Genomic DNA, 16,931 nt, shown 5'->3' on the forward strand with positions numbered 1-16,931 from the left:
ACATCTGCAATTCACAGGAAAATTTAAACTAGTGAACTCTAATTAACATTCATCTCACCAAATTTTAAGAAAATATAGCTTTGGTGTTTCTTCCTAGCACTCTGCTCTTTTTTCTACACTTAATTTCTATACTTTCATTGGTTTGTTTGGATGCATGAGTTCAAATGTATCCCTTTGGTTTCTTTAGTCTAAAATAAAAAAAATAAAATAAAATAAAAAAACAAAAAAACTGCCTTGAACTTAGGCTACAGTGCTACTTATATATGAAATGATATTTGGGTTGTTTTCAATTTTCTTTTTAGAAGCAAAACAAGCTCATCCTATTACACACATTCCACATTCTCCAATTAAAAACCTGCAATACAATGGTAGAAAATAGGCATATATCTCCTACTGCAAAGTGTCCAGTAATATCTGGAGTCATTAGCTGGAGATTGCATTAACATTTATGCCACAAGTGACTGTTGGGTCATTTTAATTAAATGGCAGTTTCAGCCAAATAAGTTTGGTCACTTTTATGAGACCCTTTTTCTTTTCTTTCTTTTTTAGATTCAGCATGTCTTGGAAATCCAAATATTATAGTCTGATTCTTTTGTTTTTTTCCCGCCTTTGGAAGCCAAAACAAAATGCTTTAGAACATCACAATCTCAAAAGGAAGTTGCAAGACTTAGGAGTGTGTTTACAGCTGCCTTTCTCGGATCCCAATCTGAACCTAGTGTTGAACACAAGAAGTACCCTTTTTACTTTTGCACTTTTTCAGGGAGAGTAATAACAATACAGCATATATTCTGTATTTTGTTATATGTGATCTTCCTTGATTCCCAAAGCAACCTGGAGAGATAAGCAGGATAAATATTTTCATCCCCATTTGATAAACAAAGCTCTGTCATTTCCTCCAAGAAAGGAGATAGTTCCTCAGAGTCAATAGTTGATAAATGGTTGAGCTAGAGCTAGAATTAAGTTCAGTGCTTCTGCCTCTATATTACAACACCCTTAGGACTTTCTCTTACTGGGTTACTTGTAAGCTATGAGGAAACGTGAGAAGCAAAAGGAAGAGAAGAATAATGAAATTATTTGAAAACTAACTTTGAAGATGGCGAGCATAGTGCTGTTAGCATTTGGGGAAAAAATACTTTATTTGAGAATTATACTGAAATATTTTCACCACAAATAATTCTTGGAATATATATATAAATCTAAAGTTCAGTTACTGTCCCAACATGTATGGTCTGTGGAACATGGACTGGACGAGCATTCCTCTCCCCAGGGAGACTAGTGAGAGATGTCTTATCTGTGTAAGAATTGATGGAGTGGAGGAAGGTGCAGGTGAGGAGGGTCGAACTAGATGGTGCCTGGGGGAATGGAATTGGAATGAAGAGTGAGTTGAGGAACATTATGAGCCCGGAAAACACAAAATTTGGTGATTTAGTAGAAAGGAAGAAGGGAGAGAAGAAAACAGCAGACAGCATTGGACTCTATCCTTCTCTGAATAACCCTAGTAAAGTTAAACAGTGCACATAAGTATAGGAATGTTGACATTACTGGTGCCACACTTTGTAGAAAAAGGAGCAGATGATCTCCATAACATGAAAGAAACATGGCTATCTCATCTTGGCCAACTAAGCATTTACTATGTGTCTGCTCAGATATGTAAACTGCCCAAGTGAAAGGGGGCCTCGTTTACCCTGTGATCAGTTGTAGCTAGGTCTGTCAGAATATATGGAAATCAAAATAACTACGTCATTTTCTGTATTATTAGTTTTAAAATAGGGGCTTTGTATATATAATACCTAATAAGATATGAACAGGACAACAATGCAAGTGGGCTGGATGCCTATTCATAGCAAATTTTCAAGTTACCTCTTGATACTGAGGCATTACATGTGGGCTGGATTTTATTGGGTTCATTTTCTCTTCCAGAATTCCAATTACCATATTGTATAATTGAGGAAAACAACGTAATGTCCTTGTTCTTTGGCACGGAGTTCAAAGATGAACTTCTGCAGGGGTTTATTGCTTTTAAAATCACACATTTGAGAAAGGCTGTCACTCACCTAGTGAACCTGTGTTCAATGGAAATTTGAAAAGCTGAAGAAAAATATGTATCTTGCTATATTGTTGATTTTACTATTTAGTAAGAATGGCTCTCACTGTTCATGTTGCATGTTCTTAGAACAAAACACAGGAAAGATTGCTTGGAATACAAGCGTTGCGTTTGAATGGTGAACAAAATAATAAAAAGAAACATACTTCTCATTTGCAAGGGAGTATTGAGCTGCTTACTCAAGGAAATTCATCCTGCTCCTGCTATAAATTAGAGAAATATAAAAGAAAAGGAAATCAGGGTGAGGAATGAAAAAATAACAATGAACTTTGTTTTAAAATTGCGTGGCATTTTGTCATTAAATTAGAGGTTATTGCCTGAGGAACTATTTGTTCTTTTCTGAAAGAGACAAGGAATGAGAGGTTTATCTTAATAAATCTTTTTTCTCTCTTTGTTTCCTTCAGGGGTCATGGTACACTGAATAGGCACTCGATCAAGAGAAATCTGGGGGAAGCTGGAAGTCATCAAGTTACTGTAGCCACACAGGGAGCAGAAAAGACAGAGGTAGGTACTCTTTTGATCCACTGATCCTACTAATGAGGCTGTCCCTGAAAATATCTTTTTTTTTTTGCTGTAAAGCCAGAGGACAGCAACGAAAAGGTAGGGTGGGGGGTCTTTTCTTAGAAATCAGATCAATACAGTTTAATCGAAACTTAATAGAATCTATTGTTAATGTCAAATTAATAGCAAGTAATGCATGCTGAGAACCTGAGATATACATTTCCATCCTGTGTCTGCCAGGGACCAGTGATTAGTACAGAGACCAAGCTTGGTTTGATATTTACATGCTTACCTGTGCTTATTTAAATTGTTCTCAGCAGACGTGACCATCCCACCACAATAATGTTTCAATTTATAGCCTTTGAAAAGAAGAGAAATTCATAATAGTACCTCTCAGGTCTTAAAAACTTACTACTCTTCTAATATTACTCTTCTCAGAGACTATAGTAATAGATTTATAATCAGAACACACAAGTCAATATTCTTGATGACTTTGATTGGTGGACATAAATCTCAAATATTTCTTGAGAAACAGATTTCTGTGTGCTGATTATATACACCTATATATGCATATGTATCATATATATTTCATATATATAAATGGCATATATATGACAATGGTATATATATGTGTGTGTGTGTATATCTATATATATGGCATCCATTTGTGTAGGTGAATATAAATATATAGAGATCTCTGTTTATACTCATCTGTATATATACTATATATATTGCATATATACTGTATACACTATATATATGTATATATTCATATTCATCTTTTCAACTGATGGTTGTTGGCATCAATTCAATGCCAACAGGAATCCCCAATTTGGGGTACAGTGAAGAGGGAAACTTTTTTCAGTGCGAACAGCTCAATTGTGGTATAGCATGGCTGTGAGAACAGCATGGCTGTGGAACAGCTCAATAGTGTTACAGCTGAATTATAAAACTGCATGGCTGCAAGGCTGCCCTGGAACAAGGTGGCCCTGGGGCGAGGCCCTTCTCCTGCTAGACAGCTTTGCTCTGCTCTAGTCTGCTTCACCTGTCTCCAGTCTAGTCCACTTCGCTCTGCTCTGGCAAGACATTTTTAGTGTTTCATCTTCAGCGTTTCAGCTCCAGCCAGGGAAACACAGACTTTCCTCTTTGGTGGGAAGAGAAAGTGTGCTAGAGCTGACTTATATAGACAGAAGTCCCTACCCCTGGTCCCTGATTGGCCCATCCTCGTGCACATGAGGACTCCAAGCGCTTACAATTTATTGGTCCAAATGGCACTGCCCTGATTGGTCAGAATGGAGCCTCTCTGATTGGTCAATGAAGATATTGATGGGGATATACCTGTATAGCTCCAGTTAGGTGGAGAATACCTCAGTCCTATTAGTTGAAATACCATTCCAGGAACTCCTTTATAAGGGCTGGCTCAGACGGCAGGCACAGAGCTCAGGTAGGCAGTTCAGTGTGGTAGGTAGGCAATTTAGTACAGGCTTCTCCCTGAAGCACGGTTTGCCCCTGTTTAGAAAGGGCTACTAGGCTCTGCTTTGAAATTTGAACCCAGGTAGTCAGCAGGAGCCTTTCTTCAGAAGTATCTTCTGTCTCAGCATCCACAGCCTATACAGATTGTGTGTCTTTTAAAAATGAGACTACATTTATGATACAATCTTAATATTTAACAAAAATTTCTATTATATTGGTTATATTTGAGGCCACTCCAATCCCGTCCTGCTGCCACCTGGAATGCGAGACTTGCTGTCCCCTTGCAGTTTGGATGGCAGATCAGAGAACAGGGAGTAAGCCTCAGCCTGTGTAAAGGTACTTTCTCCTCCCACTCTCTGATTCCCATGAGAACAAAGCTCCAAGGGAACAAGAGTGGCAGACATTAAACTGGTTTAGGCTTATTGTCGGGTTTTCTAAAAACCAGTACAACTTTCTCATTAACCCTCTGTGATTTCATTTAGACAGTGGCAATGGGTTCATTTTCATGTGTTATCAGAGCATTTTTACTTTCATGCCAACTTTTAAATTTGTCAGTAGAGAATAACTGTCTTAATTGAAATCTACCTTGTATTATGAAGTAATTTCATGCAGAACTGTTTTTCAAAAACATTTCTATTTCTACATAAACAACTAAAATCTCCATGCTAAGAAAAAGTAGTTAGTACAATTGTAAACATTAATTTTGTATTTAAGGAAAATTAAAACTAACCCATTAAATAATTCATTGAGTCTTTATTGCAGGTGGAGTGCATAGTGATTTATAAACATGATCTCATGTAGTCCTCATAAAAACTCTTAGTGAGGAATGTAAAGAAGGTATGGTTATTCCCTGTGATCCAAGTGCAACTTGCCAAGTGCACACATTTAGCTAGTGGGTGGTGAGGTTAGGATTTGAGCCTAATTTTATCTGATGGTTAAGCCTCTGTCCTTGACCAGCTTGGATAGGGACGTTTGGCAGGAGCTATAATACTCTGTTTAGATGAGCGAAGTATCTTGTTTTCACCAGATACTTATAATCAGTGGTTGAAAATATGCATTTTTTAAGGAACATATTATGCCTCTATCAGCTCTATAAAAGAGATGAAGCATTTTTTTGAATTCATTTAATAAAAAGCATAATACTAAGAAAAAAAAACAAAAACAAGAAAACACTAATAAAAGTAGGGAAAAAAAGAAAATCACAAAAATTCATTGAAATACTAGATATAGGAATGTAGAAATCAACAAAATACAATAATATAACAAATGGTGTCTATTCTAGGAATGTGCAAGTGGTTCAATATTGGAAAATTTATTAAAATAATTTCATTGTCATAGACTAAAGATTAAAGCTCCTATTTTTTACTTCCTAATGATTTCCAAATGACATTTGATAAAATGAAACCATATTACTTTTAAGAAAAAATACATCCATACAACAGAGTAATTTAGGAATAGAGATGTTATTAAATTCTGAAAAATCAATTTCAAGAAAACAGAAAAATGCTAGAGGCTTACTATAGTATGTGCCCAACTTCATCACTTGTAGTTCAATGCAATAAAATTAAAAGACAAACATCTTAAAAGGTTTTATTATATATGCTAAAAACTGTTCTACTTTGCAAATATTAACTGGTTTAATCTTCACAACAATCCTAGGAGATAGAGACTATTATTCTCATTTCACAAATTAGGAAGCTGAGGCCCAGGGAAGCTAAATAACTTAGCCAAGGTCACACATCTAGTAAGTGTCAGAGCTGAACTTTAAAACTCAAGCGGCTTAACTCGTGAGTCTTTAATCTTAAATAGTATGGTATGCTGTCTCTCAAAATTTAACAATTATTAGAAAAGAGATGACATCTTTTTTCTTTAATAATGTAGTTTTTGTTTTTACTAAAAATCCCCCCCAAAATCAATTGAGGAACTATTAGAATAAGAAACTTCAGTTAAGTGGCCATACAAAAAATAAATATATATAAATTAATTGACTTTTCTATAATAGCTACAAATTGAAAAACATGATGAAAAAATCCCATTTACCATAGCAATGAAATAGCATATATCTCTGAATAAACTATATAAGAAATGTACGACATAAATAAAGAAAATAAAACATTTTATTGAGAAACACAAAATAAGATTAGCAGTAATCGAGATTTATATTGTGTTCCTGAATGGGAATAATAAATACTGTAATGATGTTAGCTTCCCCAAATTAATTTATAAAATTAATGCAATTCCACTAAAACCATAAAGAGATTTTTAGGGAGAGGTTAGCAAAATAATTATTAAAACACATCTGTAAGAATGTACACTGTACCAAAATTTTGAAAAAGAATAATGAAGAAGGAACTTCTAATTCCAAGTTTTAAAAAATATTGTAAAGTTACAATTACTAAAGACAATATGGCAATTTTTACTAAAATAAACACTTAGAGGCAGTAAATCAGCTTGAAAATTCTCAAAACAGATTTAAGTATATGAAGGTAATGTATAACAAAGGCAGCATTTTATGTCGGTGAAGAAACTACTATTATATGAACACAATTCCAAAGGAATTGGAAATTGGAATTAATACAAGGAAAAATTGTAAAGTTGGAATCTTTTATTCATATAATACACAAATAAGAGATTAATTAAAGAAAAATAATGAGATATAACTGAAGGAAAATAGATCAGTGGATAGTTTTATAATCTTGTAAAATATGATATCAAAGTCAGAAATCATAATTTAAGATTGATAGACTTGAATATAGACATATTAAAATTTCTATAAATATAAACAGAAAAGAGATTCAAGCAGTATGCCTAACAATGTGTTTGATAATCCTTTTCTTGATGTTCGGAGGGATAGAATTAATAAATAGTAAGCTCTGACTAACATTCCAAATATACTACTGTTTGAAGGCTTAATAAAGCAGAGCCCATCCTGGGCTAGAACTTTGTGGAATTGTACCCACTGCAGACACAGAGCATCACAGACTTTTTCGAGGGCTGAATATATTGTATGTCCTAGTTAAAAATAAAGATGGAGTTCTAGAGAAGACCAAATAATGTCTTGGAAATCAGGATTGTTTCATCTAAAAAGGTCAACTAATTTGAGTTATAACATCCAAGAGAATAGGGATTTCAACTAGACAGTTTCATAATTCTTACACGTGCCAGGACATCTCATTTCAGTAGAAGTTATTTACAACATCATTGAGTAATGTCTGAATTTTTATAATGCGTTAAAACATGTTATCACTAACAAAAAATGAAATAATTCCAATTTCCTATCTTGAATTATGCAGTGGATAATTGCAGAGGAGTGACACACTGATAAAATTTGGAGAGAAGTATTTCCTTTTGATTGTATAGTACAGCAAAGATTGTTTTCTTCATCTTTTTCCAGAGTAGTTTTACTCCTTTAATGCTGGGGCCCCAGAAACAAATAGAACAGGGAAATTTATTATGGTCAATGAACAGTGAAATAAAGGAAAACAGTTTGAATTTATTTAAAACATTCCAGGAGCTATCAGCCTGACAATTAATTTACATAAGCACTAACAAAACAGTATATTTTTGTCTTGATCCCTAGTAGGAAAATTGCTTCAAGCCCCAAATAGCTCATGAGAAAGAGTAACCAAGAGGCCCATGAACTTCCTAGTCTTTCTGTTACCTCCAGTCTTTCTCCATGTCCTGGGGCAATGTGTTGATTCCTGGCCGCTGCTGTTCCTCCTGAGGTCACTCCCTCGCTAGCGATCCCTCAGCTCACATCCCCTGCCACCTGTCTCATCTGTGGTGCACTTTTCTTCCAGGCTCAACTTGCACAATGTTCTGCATTCAGCCATTTTTTCCTCTCCTTCCTAACCTGACCATTGTCCTTGGATCAGGTGTTTTTCTCCAACTCTCTTTATCCATCAACATACAGAGAGTCTTCCTTCTAAGAGGTTCTTCCCTCTCTAACACAGGGGCTAGGACTGTTAATAGGTGGCTTTTTCTCAGGAAGTTTAGAGGTCTTAGCCATCATCAGGGTCCATCTTATAAGGACTTTCAGGTACTCATGAAGTTATATCTTTGGCAGATCCATCCTGCTGGCTCATGAGACATGTTTGGCTGGGGATGGAGGGTTGGTAATTAACTCATCTATGAAGACAAAAGTTTCAGGATGTGGTATTGAGATCATTGATGTGTGAAGGGCTCCCCTGAAGTCAGACAACACAATGGGGACTCTATGGCTGCTTTGGAATCAGGCCCAGCAGCTTTGCACTTAATTTATAGACCTTGGCCAAATTTCATTTAAATTAAATGAACTAACTTAAACTGCTTAGCCTATAATAGGCACTCAATAAATGGTACTGTTATGGTAACCTAGAGTCTCATTTTGGGAAACACTTGGTCTGACTTAAAAAACTCAGAAAGTAAAAATGATACCTACTAATGTAGATAGTATCTCACTATCCTGGAATTTGTAGAAATAACATCTTCCTAAAATATACGGTGAGAAATAGTAAATATACATTATAAAACACATTGGGCTAATTGTTCCGTTTTGTTAGCATTTGCTTATTATTTCTCCTTAGTTGCTGGAAAGATTTGTTTTTAAGCTCAGTCTGTAGCTCTTTGAATTATGCTGGGAGATGTATATTCTCAACCTCCATTTGTTATATCAAAAAGGATCTTGGACAATGTGTTATGACCTGTTCAAAGAAAGCCTGCTTATGTACTTGGATGAAATTTGAAAGTTGCTGGGGCTTTGGTTGTAACCAAGTACCTGTGTTGCTATCAGTTCCTTTGTTTTAGTCATGTTGTTGGTATTGACCATTGAATAATTTGAATTAGCCATTAAAAAGGCTAAAAGGACTTAAGGTGGTTGTGCTACAGCCAGGTTATGCCAACAGGAGCCTAGAAAGCAATATACAGTGATTGCCTGTAACATCAACTCAAAACTTTCAATCTTCTGTGCCACTATTCCAGGGCTATCCTTGGTTAGCTCCATCTACTTTTTGATTCAGTAGTTCATGTTCTGTTTTTGTATTAGTATATTTATATATTGAGACATTTAACAGGGCAGAGACAAAAAAGAATAAAAATCAACTCCCACTTCTTAGAATTGACACTTATTTTGTTTTATAATATTTGCTGAAAGTCTTTCTTTTTAAAGAAATAAATGGTACAATTAGTTAAGTCTCATTTTAGAAGCATCTATAAATTACTGTATATCGTTCCAATCTATTTTATACTTTTATCCATGTAGTTCTATAGCTATTTCAATATTTAGTCCTGGTTTGTATTTTTAAAATTTACAAAAATAATATCTCACTGCTTTTTACAGCATCATGTTTTTGAGACCCATATAGTTATATATAGTTCTAGTTCTGTTCTCCCTGTTGAAATTTGTTTTCCTTGACTAGACATTTGCTGTTCACATCTGGTGACCTTCCTTACACCTAAATGGGGCCCATGGATGACAGGATGTTATTTCTGGAAGAGTTAGAGGAAAACATCATTCTAGTTTACACTTTTATACATCGTCAACACTGGGACTTTTTGAAAATGACAAAAGCTAAGCCAGAAGGGATGTCAAGGAAAATGTAAATAAACTAGGACTTTCCCAGGCAAATCACAATGGAGGATCAGCCTGCGTATGAAGAAAACAAGGCTGAGGGAGTGAAATGGCTTTCTGGGTTACACAGCTGATTTAATGGCAGTCCTGGAAATACCCAGCCCAAATCTCAAAAGCAAACAATTACATGGGGTAAGATATAGAAGACATATATAGCTTTCCAGTCCATTTTTATTTTCTGCATGCTGCTTCTTATGTTTAAAGATGTAGAGAAGTAAGATAATGGATTCTGAGGGCCACCTCACCAGGGAAATGCTTGATATCCTGCCTTCAGAATGGCTAGTTACTGAATGGCTTTAATCCATCATATTTTCCTTATGCTTGCTCTCTCCTTTCCCAGATAAACTTAATTACTGCCTCTTTCCACTAGATAAAGTACTCCATCCTATTTGTCCCTGTAGGTAGTGGGAAGTGGCCGGGTAAATCAGGTTTCACTGGGGATCAGAAGTCATGTCTTTTCCAGTTGCTTGTCAGCTTAGTGTTGCCTTAGTTCAATTAACAGCTGGCTAGTTAATGAATGTGACATATCTGTTTCTGCAAGGTTTGGGTGTGCCAAGAGTGTATGGGAGACAGAGAACTGAGTCATTAATTATCCAAGGGTTTTCAGTTCCAACTCAGGTCTGTAATTTCCTTCAACCTGGCCCAATCTCAGGTGTCCTTCATAGTAGGGTGGTATTGTAATTATGTCATTTATAGTTCATGGAGTTAGGACAAATAATTCATCATTTCATTTTTATTTTAAACTTCTAATACAGCTCCTAGGACTAAAAGGCTTGCAAATAATTTTTAAATTTTACTTATTTCAAATTTGTTTTTGTTTTTCTAAGATGTTTTATTCATTTCTAAGATAAATAAAACAAGTATTCTTGACTACCTGCTGGAAATATAATTTAATTGCTAAAATGCTCTATATAAGATAAATAATGCATTGAAAGTAAAGATTTAGTATGTGTTATATATCAAGTTTTACCAAATTAATTTCTGAATAAAATTATGTAATTTGATTATTTTACAAATAAGTTCAACCTGTAAAATCCTAATTTATAGATGCTTGAGAACATATAACATTTTTGATTAATGTCAACCTCTTATCCTACCTTGTAGGTTAGAAATTGTAACTATAGTCATAAAAAAACAAAACGAAAAAGAAAACAATTGGTAGGAAAGTATAAGTGCTTATGGTTGTTTTTAAATACAGCCTTAAAAGGTCAAGAATGTAACTTTTGAAAAGATGAAATCATTGTCCAAAACCTGCACATGAGCTGATTTTTGTTATTTGTGTCAGATGATATATTTTAAAATTGCTGGAAGATGTCATGAATATTTCAGCTGCTGATTATTATTAAAGTCTTCAGTGTCCAACAGTTCAGTATGTGTGGGCGTGGCTGCTGAAGGGTGGCTAAAAGGATGATGTCCCTCAAAGTGATATCCACACTGCCTATCTGTCAAGGAAGCTCCTCTTTGGTTTTGTTTAGTTTGTGGTTATTTGTGATTCATATATCATGTGGAACGTGACTCAACTTTGTGAGCTGACTGCAAGCGGGCCACCACAAAATGAGCCACTTCATTTAAAATTATTGTATGTGTTAGTTTGTGGAATCTATTTTGAGTATTTAAATGCGTGTCATAGCTTAATCACATCACATCAAGTTGTAATTTCAATGGTATATATAATATTTCTTTGGCTGTTTTGCTTATTGCAATTTACTAGCACATCATATGGGATTTCATAGTCTTTCTGACACTAGGTGAACATTTTAACATCATAAAAGATTTGGTGGAAAGAGCACTGAATATTGAAAATCTAATCTCTATTCTATACCTTTCTTTGCCATTGTCTAGCTACATGAGTCTTATTAAGTCTATTATTCAGAGGTACAGTACAGTGCAGTGAATCAAGCCATTGATTGCCAAATTTGAGTCCCATGTGTGTCATTAATTAGCTGTTTGCCCTTAGGCAAATTAGTTAACCTCTCTGTCTCAGGTTCTCATCTATAAATAGTATCTGTCTTAAAAAATTACTAAGACGATTAAATCGGTTGATATTTGTAAAGCACTTAGAATAGTGCCTATATGACTGATTGTTTCATAAAATTTTAACGTGATTGGACTTCACTGGATTTGATGTCTTTAAGAGTCCAGTTTGAAGATTGTGTCATTTTAAGTTTCTGTTTCTTGCCTTTTTTAAAACACACCTTTAACTTATAAACTTATTCTGGTGAAAACATAGTTTCTATGCAGTGTTAGGGCTATATGGTCAACCATTGATTTTTTTTTTTTGTCATTTGTTTTAAATTAAGGCACATATGCATAACTAAAGATCTGCTTTAAAATCTAGGCAAAATGTCTATATACAGTATTTCAGAGTTGTATATAGACTGTGACAGCACCTATTAATTGGTCTTGAAACTTCTTTTCACATTGCGTAGATATTTTGTTCACCTTCTAAAGGGTTAATGTCATTTATTATTTTTCAATTTCTGTCTTTATAAATGTGCTATTAGATGGCAGGCTGCTTGGAAAACAATTTGATGATAGCTTGTGGTGTCAGTGAAAATATTCCACTGTTTATCAGGTTTCTTTAGTGCAGGTTGGTACATGACTTCTATCTTTTTAGACTTATCACACACCCATAACTCTTTGTTAAACAATTCACAGTCTCTTTTAATGAAGCTTGAAACCTTTTACGTTTAAATATTTTATATGGCATAGAGTAGTCTAATGTCAGAATAAGTGCTTGGTGGTAGAGGGATAGATTAGTTTGTTTGTTAAAGACAGGACACACCCACCAGTGTGAAAGAGGCAACTGAAATTGGAGCTTATTTCAGCTGATGGGAGAAAGTCCAGCCAGGCCAGTGGGCTTATTATTTAGGGAGAATGATGCTGGCAGCAGGAGGAGGCAGTCCTGAAAGGCAAGGGGTAGGAAGGAGTCCAGGAAGACCAGCAAGGTGTAACAGATGGTGTCCCAGCAGGTGGGCAGGCCATGGTGACAGAGAGTCTGGAAGTAGGCAATAGATATCCAGGCAGATAAACAAAGAAGACTGATCACAAATAGTGGGAGACCAGGGTTGGCTTTGGGGCTGGGGCCTGAAACTCAGAGAAGCATTTTGGAGGGAGTAGAAGGATATAGTAATATTAGTGCATGAGCATTGCTAGACCTCATATGGTGTGAAGTGAGCTCCCTGAAAAGAAGCCTGCTATGTGGAATACCACGGCAATGAATAAGGCATTCTTTAAATTCATGTATGGTGGTTTTGGCAGAAATATTGCATGAAGGGGAAGCAAATCTATATCCAGAGGGTTTATTGCAGTAAGAATAAAACCCTGCCCCTTCCATCTGGCAGAATTTCAGGATAATCAATCTGGCACCAGATAGTTGGCTGACCACCCTGGGGAATAGTGCCATATTGGAAACTCAGTGCAGTATCTTCTGCTGGCAGATAGTACACTCAGTGGTAGCTGTAGCCAGGTCAGCATTGGTGAGAACAATTCCATGTTACTGAGCCCAGGTATAATCTTCACCTCTGCCGTCATGGCCGCTAATCATGCACCCATTGGACAATCACAGCAGTGGCTATGGCAAAGGCACAATATGAACAAAATTGGTCATCCTGTCCATTGGGTTATTAACATCCCCCTCTGCTGAGGTGACCCTTTGGTGAGCATCCACATAAGACACAAATATCTCTATGTTCTTTGCCCATTGAGAGGGTTCTATCCATATACCTCTTCCCCAAATTTCCTTGTCACCAATTTTCCAATTATTTTCTTTCCAAATTACTGACCATCCAGTGAAGTCATAGACCACAGTCTGTAAGTCAGTACAGTTTTATACCTCTGGCCATTTCTCCTTCCCATCAAATGAACAACTAGCAGCACTGTTCAAAGTTCTGCCCCCTGGGAGGATTTCCCTTCAACATTGTCCTTCACAGATGTGTCAGAAAGGGGCTGGAGTGCACCAGCTGTCCACTTTTGGGTAGTGCCTGCATATTATACAGAACCATCTGTAAACCTAGCTCAAGTTTTCCTCAGTCAACTAGTTTTTGGGAACTCCCCATGAGGCAACAGGTGTGGGCTGGTAGACAGAAGGTAACGTAATAGGAGTAGAAGCCATGGGCATTTGTACCACTTCCTCATGACATTTACTTATGCCTTCAGGGCCTGCTTGAGCCCAATCTCATATCTACCTCTTCTAGTTCATTGGAGTGCTGTTGTACAGGCCCAGTTTTGGGGCTTGGTGGGTCCTACATCTAGTTCATGTTGGGCAGCTCAGATCCCATGGTAACTTGGTGGCCCATGGTTAGGCGTTTATTTTCTATTAAGGTCCAGTAGTAAGCTGAAAGCTGTTTTGCAAAAGGAGAGTAGTTGTGGGCAGAGGAGGGTAGAGCTTTGTTCCAAATCCTGAGGGTTTGCATTGTGATTTACCTGTAGGAGCCTCACGGAGGCTCCAAGCAGCATCTCTGTTCTGCCACTGGCAATTCAAGTACTATGCGACCTGCTGGATCATCTAAACAGCAGCCTGGACTTGTTGCAGAACTTTCTCTTGCTCTGGCTCTACTCAAAACTAGCAGCTTTTTGGGACACCCAGTAAATGGGCCAAAGTAGCTCATCCATGTGAAGAATATGTGGCTTCCAAAATCCAAAAGGCCCACTAGGCATTGTGCTTCTCTTTTGGTTGTAGGAAGGCCAGATGCAACAGCTCTAACCTTCACCTTGGAAGGAGTATGTCTACATGCTCCACGCTACTAGACCCTCTAGGAATTTCTCTGAGGTAGAAGTCCCTACACAGGACAAATAGGTGAGTTATGGGGATGTGGTGGGAATCACCATCCCTATGGCCTTTAAGTTCTTGATGGTGGCACAAATTTTTGCAGTCCCTCCAGGAATTCAGTTTTGCTTTTGGTTACTATTTTTCTAAGTAGAAGCAGTTCTAGTGGTTTCTACTTGGCTGTTCCTACCACAGTAACCCTCATTGTACAGGTCAGGGAGCCAACATGATTCTGCCAGTTGCTAAGTATGTTCATTTCAATCATACATTCCAGAACTGGGGAAATAGCCATAGGCTGGGTTCAGGGACCCACTGTGAGACCAACCTGAGCTAAAACTCCACCGATCACCTGACTTCCATAAGCCCCTACTCTGACTAGTGGTCCAAGTGACATTTTGGATCTCTTGATAGTAGTGTCACTTCAAAGTCAGTGTCCAGGAATCTGTGAAGAGCCTGACTATTTTCCTTTCCCCAGTATGCAGTTGCCCTGGTAAATGGTTGTAGGTTCTTTAGGAGAAGGCTGGGAAAAAGATCAACAATATGAATTTTTGTTAGTATAACAGTTTCTCAAGGGAAGCCAGCCTGCCCAACATTCAAGGATCTGGGTTTGTAAACTAGGTCAAGACTAAGAATTGATTGAGAGATTGTGACTCTGTTTGGATGATTCAAAATAGACAGCTGTTCACTAGTCCTGTATAGTCTTATGCTTATACACATCAAGTAAGAAGTTTTTAGATTGCCTATATATTTATTTTCTAGGGACACCATGATGAACTAGCCAACAGTTAGTTGCCTCTTTTTAAGAATATGGGTAGCAATGATAGCATACATCTCATTTTTATTTTAGGTAAACTGAACACTAAGATTTTAAGCATATTCCTAAATAATTGGAAAGGACCAGTTCACAGGGAACTAAATAAAATTTGTCCACCTAAAGAGATTTTAAATATAGTATTTGAATTTGAGAAAAATAAATTTGCCTAGCTATTGTGGTAAGATATTGCTCCTATAATATCATGAACAGCTTCTTAGCCAAACTGATTTATCAGTGCTGAGATTTGTCCCCATACGTGTCAGCTGGCTGGTTCTCACTCCTCTGACCTTGGCCCCGTAACGCAGCAGGACTACTGAGTTATGGCTTTAGACATACAGCCAGCCAATGACAAGCCCAGCTGGGAGATGTGAGGGGGCAAGGACATGATGGAAAAGTTGGGACTCCTGTGAGTAGAAGAGAGGAGAAACAAGGGCATCCCTATATTATAGATAGGGTACTGAGGACGTAGAGGCAGAACTGGCATGTGGGTAAAAGTAAATTATCAATGAAGATAAGGTCACTGGCGATCCACATGTTTTCTCCAAGGCACACTTAATACATTTGTCATGTACAGCTGTATTCACCTCTTTAGCGAGGCCACCTCTAATTTCTTCATCTAATTTAGATCATCCTTGAGTTCTCATCATTCTCTAACAACTTATTTCCTTCCTTCATTGCCCTCAGTAAAACTACAAATTATGTATTTGATTACTTATGTATATTCTATAATCTCCCTCAGTCTTTAGGATCTTGTCTTTCTTGTTTACCACGTTACCCACCCACCCCCACTAGCTTCTAGTTATTCAATACATATTTGTTAAATGAATGAATGAGTGACAATGAAAGCTTTCAGTTGGTTGCTCTTGTCTTTCCCATTTATCAAACCTGAGTTTAAAATTGCTGCTTTGGGCTACTTATTCCTTTGAGCTCTCATGAACATTGCAAAAAAATGTTTAGAGATGTTCTTTATTATTTTAGAGCCATTATTCAATTGGCTTGCAGTAGGTGTTTGGTGATTGCGTTTATACCAAAAATGCAGCTATTCATCATAATTTAGTATTGTGATTTATGTTAATGTCATTAGTTACTTTTTATTGATATCAATGATGGATGTTAAGATGATATTTTGGAGCTAATTTAGCTTTAGTTTTCAGGGTAATATGTAGAATTAGTAGTGAGGGGAATTTATGAGTCAATGATTACTGAAGTATTTGGATTATCTCTTGTTTTTGGGGGTATCTGCAGGCTGCTTCCTTTTTCATCATAGTTAAGGAAGAACTGTGTCAGATCTTTCTTACACTGATGTTTCCAGCAAGCTGTATTGATATTTATTGAGTTCTTTTCAGCTGTGTGTTTCTAAGCTTTGAAAGATTAGGGAGTAATTCAACTTAAACATTGGCTTTAACCCACATCTCAATGTAATGATATAACCAAAAGAAGTTCTCTCACTACAGCTTCACAGATGCAGGAACCACGCAGCTTTTGCTTGAGCAATTAAGGGACTAAAAATAAGGCTTTGTCAAATATCAGCTATGTGGTGGTGTGTATGATAACCTTAAAGAAACAGTCACAAATTCTGGTTCTCTGCTGCTGTCCTGAATCTCTGGGTTAAGCTCTTTATGTCATGTTGATTAAGATATACATTAAAATTAAATTTATTAGC

The 16,931-nt window shown here is 36.6% G+C and overlaps 1 protein-coding gene across 5 annotated transcripts in view; it reads left to right on the forward strand.

Moving 5' to 3' along the window:
* Positions 1 to 16,931, forward strand: part of PKIB (cAMP-dependent protein kinase inhibitor beta) — a 98,396-nt gene that overhangs the window by 22,615 nt on the left and 58,850 nt on the right. For 3 of the 5 annotated variants that reach the window (XM_033094671.1, XM_033094652.1, XM_033094643.1), the window contains one exon: positions 2,509 to 2,608. The gene's annotated coding sequence lies outside the window, so the exon portion shown is untranslated. Of the gene's footprint in view, positions 1 to 2,508; positions 2,609 to 14,367; positions 14,485 to 16,931 lie in introns of all 5 variants that reach the window. The other 2 variants (XM_033094680.1, XM_033094661.1) reach the window with 1 other exon arrangement.

The sequence above is a fragment of the Rhinolophus ferrumequinum genome, chromosome 3 (genome assembly GCF_004115265.2).
Source record: "Rhinolophus ferrumequinum isolate MPI-CBG mRhiFer1 chromosome 3, mRhiFer1_v1.p, whole genome shotgun sequence".
NCBI lineage: Eukaryota > Metazoa > Chordata > Mammalia > Chiroptera > Rhinolophidae > Rhinolophus > Rhinolophus ferrumequinum.